Genomic DNA, 12338 nt, shown 5'->3' on the forward strand with positions numbered 1-12338 from the left:
ATACTGGAGTGAGTAGCCTACCCCTTCTCCAGGGGATCTTCCCAACCCATGAATCGAACTAGGGTCTCCTGCATCGCAGGTGGATTCTTTACCACTGAGCTATCAGTGAAGCCTGCATTATAGGCAGATTCTTTACTGTCTGAGCCACCAGGAAAGTTCATATCGATGATGTGATTATTTATTCATCTATAAATAAATTATACCTCCATGAACCCAACATGACCATTCTGAGAAAGAGTCTGTAGGTTTTATCAGAAGGGATCCATGGCAAAGGCAAGGATCGTTCGGTGTGGAAAGGTGAGTTTGTGTGAGTGAACTGTGGGCATTGCCTGAATCACCTTATAGTGGGAATGAAATAAAGGGAAAGATGGGCATTCCAAGGAGAGGTCCTTGGGTGGGCTCGGGCTGGGGCTCAGAGGAGGGCCCCAGGCCAGGTGCACCCAGGGGGATGGAAGGCAGGGACGATCCAGGGGAGTGGGGAGGAGAGGAGGCAGGACGCCGGTAGAAACCAGATGGGGACTCTTGCCATATATGGTTTCTACCTTGTCACCAGGTTATTATTATGTACAGCCTGCTATATATTCGTTAATGATACACCTGCCTTATCTGCCCTCCCAGCCTGCACTTCATTCAGGTGGGAAGACAGTCCTGGAGGCCGGAGGGACACTGGCCGCTATGTCGGGCTCTGAGGAACCCAAGCGGAGCCAGCCCTGGTCCCCGCCCTTGAGGAGTTCCCCGCCCAGTGGGGGAGAGCGACAGGTGAGTGCCCCCACGTGGGGAAGAGGCTATACTGGAGGGACCCCAGACACCAGCAGAGTTCCATGCCAGAAATCATGGAAGACTTCCTGAAGGGGGAGGCCTTTCCCAATGTCCTGAGGCCAATCTCAATCCCAGTATTGATGCTAATAATCTGATAACAGCCCCCACCTTGATGGAGTGCTTGAAATGTGCCGCTTTCACTGTGCCGAGCACAGGACAGGAATCAGTTAATTTAACCTCCCAACAATTCTATAAGGTAGCTACCGTTACCATTATCCCCCTTCCACAGATGAGGAAAACTGAGGCACGGACTTGGTTCCCCACCCTCCAAATGCTCATGCTTTGGTTGGGGAGACATGGATAGTCTCAGTCTAGTGAACTTGGGTTTTAATAGGGGTAAGATGAGGCATTGGTGGGAACCAAGGGAAGGAGTGGAGGGTTGGGGTTTCCCCGAGAAGAGATGACCTCCTGAGATGGAGGATGGAGTTAAATGCAGAGAATTGCATCATAATTTCAGTCCTGGTCTCTCTCTCATTTCTCTAGACCCTATTTTGCTTTCTTTTTTCTTTTTCTCTCTAATTCTCCTGCTCACTCCTGTCTCCTCCTCAGTATCCTTTTAACAAAGCCAACACATTTAACATCCATGCATCCTTTATGTATAATCGCTTGCACACTGGGCAGCCTGACTTGGTATGACTCTATCTTCTAAACTGATATGAAAGATAAATTGTATCTTTTAAATGGTGTTATAGACCTGGTTTTGGGTCTCACTCTTTTCACTCGATATGTTCTTAGGATCTCTCCCTCTTTCCGTATGTAACTCTGATTTTTTCTTTTTGATCACCGTGGGGCAATCCTCTCCCTTTTACCTGCCCATTCCCAAAGGAACAGACGCCGTGGCTGTCTCTAGGTCCTGACTCCCACTCACCTCACTGCCTTGGGCATCTTTGGATGTATCCTCTTATGTCACCTGTGCATGCTTTCCTGTGGGTACCTACTTAGAAATGGGGTTGCTGACACAGAGGATAAGTGCCTAGTTGATGTCACAAAATTCTGTCCAGTCATCTAAGGTGGATCTTGAGGTCCTAGAAGCATTTCAAGCCAGGCAGAGAAGGGTGGGGAAGAGCAGCCAGTGCAAAGGACTGGGAAAGTCCACAGTGTGTCCAGGGGTCAGGAAATTATAGGGGAGCCCCTCCCCTACGGGTGGATACTTTCACAGAACAGCCGGGTAATAAATACTTGACCCGAATTGGTTTCTTTTTCATTTTCTTTCCTAAAAAGGAAACTAGTATTTTTGTGGATGTCAGTTTGACAGCTTCTATTAAAATCTTAACTGAATTATACTCTTTGACCCAGCAGTATCTCTACACGTCCATAAGGAAGGAGGAAGAAGGGCGTTCACTGGGCTTTCTTTTGTAATGTTGAAACCTGAAAAATCACTGAAAGCTCCACCAATTGGAGAGAAGTCAAAGGAATTAGACTGTGATTATGGAATACTATGCAGGTGCAAAAAAGATTAAGGTGAAATGTAGGAGAGTAAAGTCTCCCAAGACATTGATAAGCTAGAAAAATAAGTCATAGTTCAATATATCAAGCATAATTCCATTGCCTGAACATAAGAAAGCAGTGGGAATATTTCCTTAAATACTTGCTTCTATGTATTCATTAGAGGTTGCAAAATCTTTCTGTAAAGTCTCAAAGAGTAAATCTTTTCAGCTTCGAACATCACGCCATCTCTATCATAATTCAGCTCTGCTCTTGTAGTGTGAAAGCAGTCATAGATGATAAATAAACCAATGTGCCAATGAAAGTTTATTTACAGACACAGGCAGTAAATAAATAGCACCTGATGTAAATGAATAGCACATGTTTTTAGAAGGCTCCTCACCAAAATATTATCATGGGTACTTACAAAAGGGGAAGTGAGAAGGAAGATGCTGGTCGAGAGAAATATTATCCTCTTATTGGAATTGTTTCCACCTTGTATAATGAAAAATTTGAATGTGAAAGGGAAGGAATGTTTTAAAAGTAGCTTGGTGACCTTTCCTCCCTCCCTGATGATAAGGTAATGATCGCTGTTTTGCAAAAATCGGTGTTTTGCTGCTGTTTTGTCAGCAGCCTGTAAAAATGACCAGGAACTAAAAGTTCCCCATCATCCCACCGGCTTGAGCAGAATTTCTCTTTTATTTATTTATTTTGGTTTTGGTTGCCAGGGTCTTGGTTGCTGGGCGCTGGTTGTCTTGAGCTGTGGCAGGCGGGGGCTACGCTTCGTTGTAGCGCTCAGGCTTCTCACTGCCGTGGCTTCTCTTGTTGAGGACCGCAGGCTCGAGGGCACGCAGGCTCCAGGAGTTGCAGCACCTCAGCTCAGGAGTTGCGGCTCTTGGGCTCTAAAGCGCTGGCTCAGTAGTTGCAGAATCTTCCCAGACCAGGGACTGAACCTGTGTCTCCCGAACTGGCAAGTGGATTCTTAGCCACTGTACTGCCAGGGAAGGCCAAGCAGAATTTCTTAAAGGATTTATTTCATTCATGCCATAGCTATTTATGGAGTTCTGAGTAGGTCGAAGGAACTGTTCTATGTGATCAGGATGTCCTGTGATCAGATCCTGAGAGACAGACAGGAAATACCAAATGCGGTAAATAAGTTAAAGACACAATATGATGGACAGCTCAAAGTGCTACAGGAAAATAGAACAAGTGAAGGGGGTTGGGGTGCCTGGGGGCTGGTTGTGATAGTAAACAGAGTGGTCAGAGAAGGTCTCGTTGCCAAAGTGACATCTAAGCAGAGAGCTGAGTGAATGAAGGGAGAGAGTCATGCTGCTCTCTGGGAGAGAGCTTTCCAGGCAGAGGAAACAGCCCATGCAAAGGCCCTGAGGTGGGAGCATGGGTGTGTGCAAGGATTGGTGGGCAGGGTGGTACAGGCTGGAGCAGCGTGGGTGAGGGGGAGAGGGTGGGGGGTGAGGTCGAAGAGGGGACACAGCGGGCCAGATCCTGAAGGGCTTGGAGCCCCGGTGAGGACTTTGCTTTTATTCTGAGTGAGATGGGAACCACAGCAGAACTTAGAGCAGAGGGACGTGAGCTGACTTAGGGTAATGGGCTGAGAGAGGCAACGAGCAGAAGCAGGGGGGCCAGAAAGAAGGTGACTGCCATGGTCCAAGCAGGAGATCATGGTGGATGTGACTGGAGTGGTCACACCGGGGATGGGGCAACAAAGGATCAGATCCTGGAGAGTTTTTGAAGGTCATGTTGACAATATGTGGGTTGGATGTTGGAGGTGAGGAGCAAATAGGAATCAAGGATGATGCCAGGTGCTTTGACCCAGGTATGACCAGGATTCACGTGCCACGAGATCACCTGGGAACTTGTAGAAATGCAGGTGTCTGGGCCCCACTCAGGTCTACTTAACCGGCACCTCTAGGGTGGGGTGCAGGAGTCCACTTTTTGAGTCAGGTCCTCAAGTGAAGGCTGGGGACTGCAGACCCCAAGGTAACCATGATGACCCCTTTGGGGGTTCACTCAGGGACAGGACATCAGCTGGTTGAGCGGGTTTCCAGATTGGAGTCCCGCCCTGTCACTTCCTAGCTGTGAGGCCTGGGGTGACATCTCCCAGCCACAGATTTCTTCATCTGTGAGAGGGGACTGTGACAGCACCTGCCTCCTAGAGCTGACGTATGATCTGAGTGAGTTCCTGTGTATAAAATATTTAAACTGGTGTTGGCACACACGAGCTCCCAATAAAGGGCAGCTATAATTAGCACCCTCTTCCAAAGATGATAAAGGCCAGGCGAAGAGCCAAACTGATCAGCAAGAAGTCATGGTTTCCTGCAGACTCCAGTGAACCTGGCCCCATGTCAAGGAGTACAGGGACAAGGTGCTAAGTTCGATCCACTTCTCATCTTTCAGAGACCCCCATCTGGTGGGCAAGGAAGTGCCAGGCTCAAACAGGCAGGACCCAGGGAGGTCAGAGTATGTTAGAGGAGGGGCAGGGCTATGGGAGCCCAGAGTGGGAGCAGGAACTGATCGTGATCTGACAGTGATGGGAACAGATATATTCTAGGCAGATACAGTGCACAGGAGGACAATGCTGTGGACATTTGTAAAGGTCAGAGGTGCCAAGAATGTTCCAGCAAGTTCAAGGCTTAAAAGGAGCATGGCAGAGTGGCTAAGTGCATAGACTCTGGAGTCAGACTGCCTGGGTTCAATTTCTAGCTCTGTCACTTTCTAGCTGTGTGATCTGGGGCAAGTTGCTTCACCTCTCTGAACCTACTACCCAAGACAGTTCCCTGTTGCTGCATAACGGAAAAAAAAATTAGTGACTCAAAACAACACATATTTATCATTTTATAGTTTCAATGGGTCAGGAAACTCATAATATTACATAGTAAATTTTTTGTGGAGAATACACACCAGATTCTACTGGGGGGTACATCTGGCTAAGGAAATGAGGTGGAGGATGCCTGTCTGTAAAGGTATTCACCGACAGATTATTCCAATCCAGTGTGATCAGAGCATCAACAGGAGAGTGAGCAGACTCCTGGGAGGCATTGGATGGAGCGAGACCAGGAAGCTCTCTATACACTCTGAGCACAGAGCAGGCCTTGAGAAGCTGGCCTGGAGTTTCCTGGGTGAATAGATAGAGGGGCGTAACGAGTAGGAGGCACAGCATGTGCAAAGGTATGGAGGCATGAAAGATCATTTATCCATCCGTCCAGCCATCTGTCCAGCTTTCCCTCCATTTATGCGTTAATTGATTCCTCCAGCCATCTTCCCACTTACTCATTATTCATTCATGTGTATACTCTTCATTCATCCATCCATCTATCCATCCATCCATCTTTTCAAACAGTCATCTATGCCCTCATTCATCCACTTATTCCATCAGTTACACATCCACTCATTTATGTATTTATTCATCAGTATCCAAAGTCAATGCAGGATACCCCGGTTCGATTCCTGGGCTGGGACGATCCCGTGGAGAAGGGATAGGCTACCCACTCCAGTATTCTTGAACTTCCCTAGTGGCTCAGCTGGTAAAGAACCCACCTGCAATGTGGGAGACCTGGGTTCGATACCTGCATTGGGAACATTCCCTGGAGAAGGGAGAGGCTACCCACTCCAGTATTCTGGCCTGGAGAATTCCATGGACTGTATAGCCCAATGGGGTCGCAAAGAGTCAGACACAACTGAGCGACTTTCACTCACCTCAGAGATTCAAAGTCATATGATCTTTTCACTCCAAATGCCACCTCCTCAGGGAGCCTTCCCTGACACTCTTTCTAAAGAACCCTCCAACACCGTCCCTCTTTTACCTTCCACTCCTTTTTCTTTGTAACACTCACCCCGACTGGTCACTGTGCTCTCTTATTGTGTGTCCATTCGTCTGGTGTCTGTGTCCACCACTGGAACACATGCATTCATTCGGCAAGTATTTGTTGAGGATCGACTGAGTGCCAGGCTCTGTTGTAGGCACTGGGAAGACAGACCAAAATCCTCACCTGTGCAGAGCTGATATTATAGTGGGGGGTATTGGACAACAAGTGTAGTAACTAAATTATTAGCAGGTTGGAGAATGCTGAGTTGCTGTGGACTTCCCAGGCGGCACTAGTGGTAAAGAACCTGCCTGCCAATGCAGGAGATGTAAGAGATGTGGGTTCGATCCCTGGTTCAGGAGGATCCCCTAGAAGAGGGCATGGCAACCCACTCCGGTATTCTTGCCTGGAGAATCCCGTGGATAGAGAAGCCTGATGGGGTGACAAAGAGTCAGACATGACTGAAGCGACTTAGCCTGCACCCATGAGGGCTGTGGTCAAAGAAAATGCAGAACGAGTGAGAGGTATTAGTGATCCAGAGGAGTGGTTGCTCAGATAAGTCGTCATGGACAAAGTGGCCTCTCAGCAATGGCTGAAAGGAGATGAGGGAGCCAAGTGGTTTTCTAAGGGAATTGCATTCCAGGACAGAGAGAATGATGTGTGAGAAAGCCGTAACGCAGGGCTGAGCTTGGTGTGTTGGAGATTCATTGAGCAGGCCAGCATGGCTGGAGCAAAGTAATCAAGGGGGAGAGGGAGGAAGCTGTGAGTAGAGAGGGGGCAAAGCAGGCCAGGTTGGGTAGGACCTTGCTTTAACTTTGAGACTGGAGCCGGGGGTGGATGCTGAGCAGAGGAGGGACAAGATCTAACTTAGGTGTGAACAGGTTCCCTCCGCCTGCCATGTAGGAGTAGATTGATGTGAGCTCTCTAAGGGCTGAAACTACATCTTTGTTCCTTCCATCTCCTTGGCTCCTGGAACAAGGGTCTGCAAACTATGACCCACAGGCTAAATCCTTGCGTTTCCCATTTGTATAAATAAAGTTTTATTGAAACAAACCCACACCCACTTGTTCACATATTATCTATGGTGGCTTTCCTGCTAAATAGAGTAGTTACAGCAGAGACCATCTGGCTCTCAAACCTGAAAACATTTACTGTTTGGCCTTTTACAGAAAAACTGTGCTGACCCCTGGTCTGGAACAAGGCCTGGCACATAGTAGGTAGTCAGTAAATATTGGTTGTCGCATAACTGAGCTGGTCTCTCATCTGTGACCCACACAAGGCTGCCAGCTTGCTCTTGTCTCAGAGCCAGTTCCAGTCACATGCGGGAGAACAACAGCCCAGGGACCAAAAATAAAATACTGGAACCATTCACATCTCTGCCACGGAGGAATTGCTCAGGCAGGAATATAGTCAGGACACACAGAGAAACTTCACATACTCTTCGTCCTTTTATTTTTCTTTGTTAAGACTTGGGGTTCCTTTACCCCTGCCAGGCATGGAAACTGCTCCCCCTATTTCTTTCTAACTTAAAAAAAATCCCCCAAACCCTCTTCCATAGAGAAGCCCCCGCCCCCCCCCCCGACTTTCCTGTCTCCTCTCCTGTCAACTCCAAAGTTTTGTATTTGTACATGACTTAGGTCCCAGCTGGTTTTTTTCCCCATGCTTCCGCTGCCCATTACTCAGATTCTGCATAATGAGGCAGTTATGAGTTAAGAATAATGGGGCTGTGCCAGCTGGCATGAATCCCTCTGGGAACTGAGAAAGCTCCCACACTCCTATTTCCTTTTCTTCTTACATACATTGATCACAGTATTCTATCCGTCCTCACTTTCTGAGTTCCTTCTTTACTGCAGTTTGTCCTGCACCCTCAGGATCCACAGAGAAATTAGAGCCAGTCCCTGAGAGCTAGGAACTCACAGTTTAATGGAGACAGTCCCAGTGCCGGGGGTGAAGAGACGGATGCATGGTGGGATGCATCCATCCATCATCCATGGTGGGGATGACTTGACCATCAAGGGAATGAGTTTGAAGTTTTATTCTGAGGACCCTCTCTGGCAGACTTGGATGGAGGCCAGATGGAGGGCTCTGAGGGAGCAGGGTGCCTCCTTCTGACTTGGTGTACATTCTGGTGATCTCACATAGGTATCCACACTCCAGATGCTGGGGCCAGATTGCTTGTGTTCAAATCCAGAGGCTTTCTAACTGTGTGGTCTTGGGTATGTTTCCCTCAGTGTCCTCACCGTAAAATGGGTATGACTAGCACCTACCACTTAGAGTTATTGGGAGGATCATGGGATTAATACATACAAAGAGCTTAGAACTGTTCCTGGCACACAATTGTTGTTTAGTTGCTAAGTCGTGTCCCATACTTCTGTGACCCCATGAACTATATATAGCTCACCAGACTCCTCTCTCCATGGGCTCCTCTGTCCATGGGATTTCCCAGGCAAGAATACTGGAGTGGGTTGCCATTTCCTTCTCCAGGAGATCTTCCCAAGTCATGAATTGAACCCGCATCTCCTACATTGCAGGCGGATTCTTTACCGCTAAGCCACCAGGGAAGCCCACCCGGCAGAGTCGGCACTCTGCCAGTAAACATCAGCAACTATTAAAAGCGCTTAGCAACAGGCATCCTATTATCATTTAGTGATGTCATCAATTATCCTATAGACTGAGCAGAAAGAATCACATCTCCAGTTTAGACCTTGGGTGGGAATGATGACATCACCAGTTACCAGGTAGAAAAAGGTTAGAATGTACACGCCAGAAGTTTCATTCCCACTTGAATTTCTGTTGTGTCCCAGTCCACACTCTTCTCTGGGGCACATGGGATTATCACCTATTTGCGCCTCAGTTTTCTATTAATCAAATGCAGATAATGAAAGTATCAATCTCACAGGATTGTTGAGAGAATCCAATGAGTTAGATGCACACAAAGGCCCCAATGTCCAGCACACAGTCAGCATGCAATAGACAGCAGCTCCCGTTAGCCTCATGGCAAGAGGACTCCATGGTGGGCACGCTGGCTAGGGCAGCAGGTGCTCTCCTCTCTGTCTGGGAGTTTTGGCTAAGAGCACAGGCTCAGGGGTCTGACCTACCACAGTCTGAGACCAGATCTACCTTCAAGAGCAGACAGGAGAACCTGGGCACGTTGCAGGCCTGAAAGTGGAGATAATGACAGTGCCAGCTCACAGGACTGGCATGAGGAGGCATCAACATGATGATGGTCATGCTCCCAGCACACAGTTAGCCTTCGTACACGTGAACTGTATAATCACTGAGGATGTCCTTGGAAAGGTTCTCCCCTCCGTGGAACCGTTTGCCCATCTGCAAAGAAATGGGCAGTGACCATGGCAATCTCAAAGCTTCTTGCTTATAAGAACTCACCTTTGCTTTGGCTGAGTGTAGATGTTGGGAGTTGAATGCCATCACCGGTGTCTGCCCTCATCCCAGCACCAGCTCTTTCCTTCTGTTCCTTCACGCCCCATCTCTTACCTGTCAACTTTCCCCTTTCTCCGGCTTCTTTCCCTTGTTCTTTTTCTCTCTTGGTTCTCTCCTGCATGCTATCAGATGACTGTTTGTAGAGCAATAAATAATGATAGTAATAATATTTTGTTTATTTAATCTTTCCTCCATGCTAGGACAGCTCTTTGCACATATTAACTCATTTAATTCACACAAGGACTTGTTACTGTTGGTTCAACAAACACTTATGGAGTTCCTCTTGTGTGCCAGGGCCTGAGAATCCAGCTCAGAGCAAAAGAAAGATCCTCGCCCTCGTGGGACTCACGTTCTAGTGGGGAGATAGAAGATAAAAAGGTAAACAACCATCTCTTCTAGTGCTATGAGGGAAAAAATCCAAGGAAGTCAAAGGAAGAAAGTGAAATGTTTTCTACAGGATGGTTGGAAAAGGCCTTCTGGAGGAGGTGTATGCTTCCCTGGTGGCTCAGATGGTAAAGAATTCTCCTGCAATGCAGGAGACCCGGGTTCCATCCCTGGGGCGGGAAGATCCCTTGAAGAAAGGAATGGCAACCCACTCCAGTATTCTTGCTTGGAGAATCCCATGGCCAGAGGAACCTGGTGGGTTATAGTCCATGGGGTCGCAAAGAGTTGGACACGACTGAGTGACTATCACACTTTTCTGGAGGAGGTGACACTGGATCTGACCTGATGATGTGAGGTGGGGCAGCCATGCAAGATCTGTGGGAAGAAAGTGCCAGTGCAAAGGCCCTGAGGCAGAACCATGCCTGGGGAGTGTTTGAGGAGTTAAGGAACAGCTGGAAAGCCTGTATCCCTGGAGTTGAATGAAGGGGAGTTGCTGTCACACAGGGCCCCCTGGGACCACATCATGCAGGGTCTTGTGGGACACAGTGAGGACTTTGGCCTTTACTCTGACAAGGAGCCATGAAAGGTTCTGAGCAGAGGAGGGATGCAGTCTGAACAAAGTTTGACAGGATCCCATTGGCAATAGGCTGTAGGGGGAGGGGATGGTGAAGGTGGAGGCAGAGAGATCATCCTCTCCATTTGACAGACATAGAAAATAAACAGAACCTCAAAAAAAGGCCAGCAACGGGCTCAAGCCCCCACAGCTGTTGAGCAGTGGAGACAGGTTGGCAGGCTGGCTGGGACTTGAGTGCAGTGTAGTCCACCTTCCCCTCCCTCTCCTCAAGCCTAGCTGCTCACCCCTCCTGAAGTGTACACCTGTAAAATCGGGACACAGCTCAGAGACCATGGTACACGGCTCACCAGCAACATGCTAGCTCCAGACGTGGGCACCACCTCAGAGTTCAGAGGAGCCTTCACTTTGTGGCCTTGGGAAAGTGCCTACCTCTCTCCTGAGCTTCTGTTTTCCCATCTATCACTTGGGAAGCATTAACCAACGTCTGGGTGTAGCCTGGTGGTTAAGAGCGCAAGTTCTGGCGTCAGATTCGGCAGGATCTGAGTCCTTGGTCTGCCACTTGCCAGCTCTATAACTTCCAGCAATTAGACATCCTCTTTCTAAGCTTCGGTTTACCTCATCTGAAAGATGAAGATCTTAACAGCACTAATTCCAAGGGGCAGTTGTAAGGATTAAATGAGATCATGCAGGTAAAGCGCTTAGCACAGCTCCTGGCATACATCAGGCACTCAATAAATGATCATTATTATCATTACTGACAGTAATGCCCACACCTCTGGGTGGGTGAGAACCTGGAGAGTGCCTGGTGGTACGCGGTCAGCGTTTGACAAAAGTGAATTCTCTCGCCCTTCTCTCATGCCTGACGGCTCCCAGGGGACCCAGGCATTCCGGCCTCCGGCCGCCCCCCCCTCCCCCCCCACGCCGACCCTTACAAAGGCCCTCATTCATGTCTGGTGCACAAAGCGGCTCATTCACCCGGGTCCCTTGGGCTTCCCGCCCCTGGCCGCCCCTTGTGCCTCGCCATTGGTCGGACCCCCTGCCTGTCAGGCTTCGGGTCTTGCCTGCGACCGTGCCGCCTAGCTCCACGATCCGGAGCCGTTCTTTTCCCACGGCTGGCACACTCCGGCAACTTCTGATTGGCCCCGCCCGCCAGCCGCTCCTCTTGATTGGCGGGTGCGCACCCTGTGGGCGAGTCCATAGCTTGTCGCAGCGGGCGCCGATTGGCCCCTGTTGCGCTTGTGTGGGCGGGGCTTTCTTGGCTGGCCCGCCCCTCCTTCTCCCCAGGCCGAAGCCTCGGGACGGCCCTGGAAGCCGGTGAGTGCCCGGGGCCCGCTGCCCGCTTGAGGCGGCGGGGAGTGGAACTGGGTCCCGGGAGGCTGCAGCTCCGGGGTTGCGGTCGGGGCTCCGGAGGCCGACGCGAGCTGCGGGGGAGGGGCGGTGACGTGGACACTCACCTTGCGCTCAGCCGGACGGCAGCGGGGGGCCAGGGGACGGGGTGAGGCTGGGCGTCTCCACTCGCCCCCACAACTCGAGTTCCTCCTCTAGGAGAGGCCAGGTCGGGGTCCTCGCTGGAGGCCCCAGGCCTGTTTCGCAGATGGGGAAACTGAGGCTCGCTTTTGGGACATTGGACGCTTTAATACTGAGTCATTGCCTTCAATCCCCCGCCCTCGATGACTGTGTCTCTGTCTTCACGTGTAAAACTCGCGGACAGGAGACAGGGATCATCGTGACTGGCAGAGCTGAGGGGTGGGGAAAGCCATCTTTGAGCCCCCGCGATGTACTTCAGCACTTTTATTTTTATAACTAAATAATTAACTTTAGATTATATTAACTCGAGATGGGTTGTATTGCACCCATTTAACAGGGAAAGAAAA

The 12338-nt window shown here is 49.5% G+C and overlaps 1 protein-coding gene across 1 annotated transcript in view; it reads left to right on the top strand.

Moving 5' to 3' along the window:
* Window positions 1-11738: 11738 nt before the first annotated feature.
* Window positions 11739-12338, top strand: part of MYH14 (myosin heavy chain 14) — a 76300-nt gene continuing 75700 nt past the window's right edge. Inside the window, exon 1 of the mRNA XM_065926547.1 lies at window positions 11739-11778. The gene's annotated coding sequence lies outside the window, so the exon portion shown is untranslated. The remainder of the gene's footprint in view (window positions 11779-12338) is intronic.

The sequence above is a fragment of the Muntiacus reevesi genome, chromosome 2 (genome assembly GCF_963930625.1).
Source record: "Muntiacus reevesi chromosome 2, mMunRee1.1, whole genome shotgun sequence".
NCBI classification, from domain to species: Eukaryota; Metazoa; Chordata; class Mammalia; order Artiodactyla; family Cervidae; genus Muntiacus; species Muntiacus reevesi.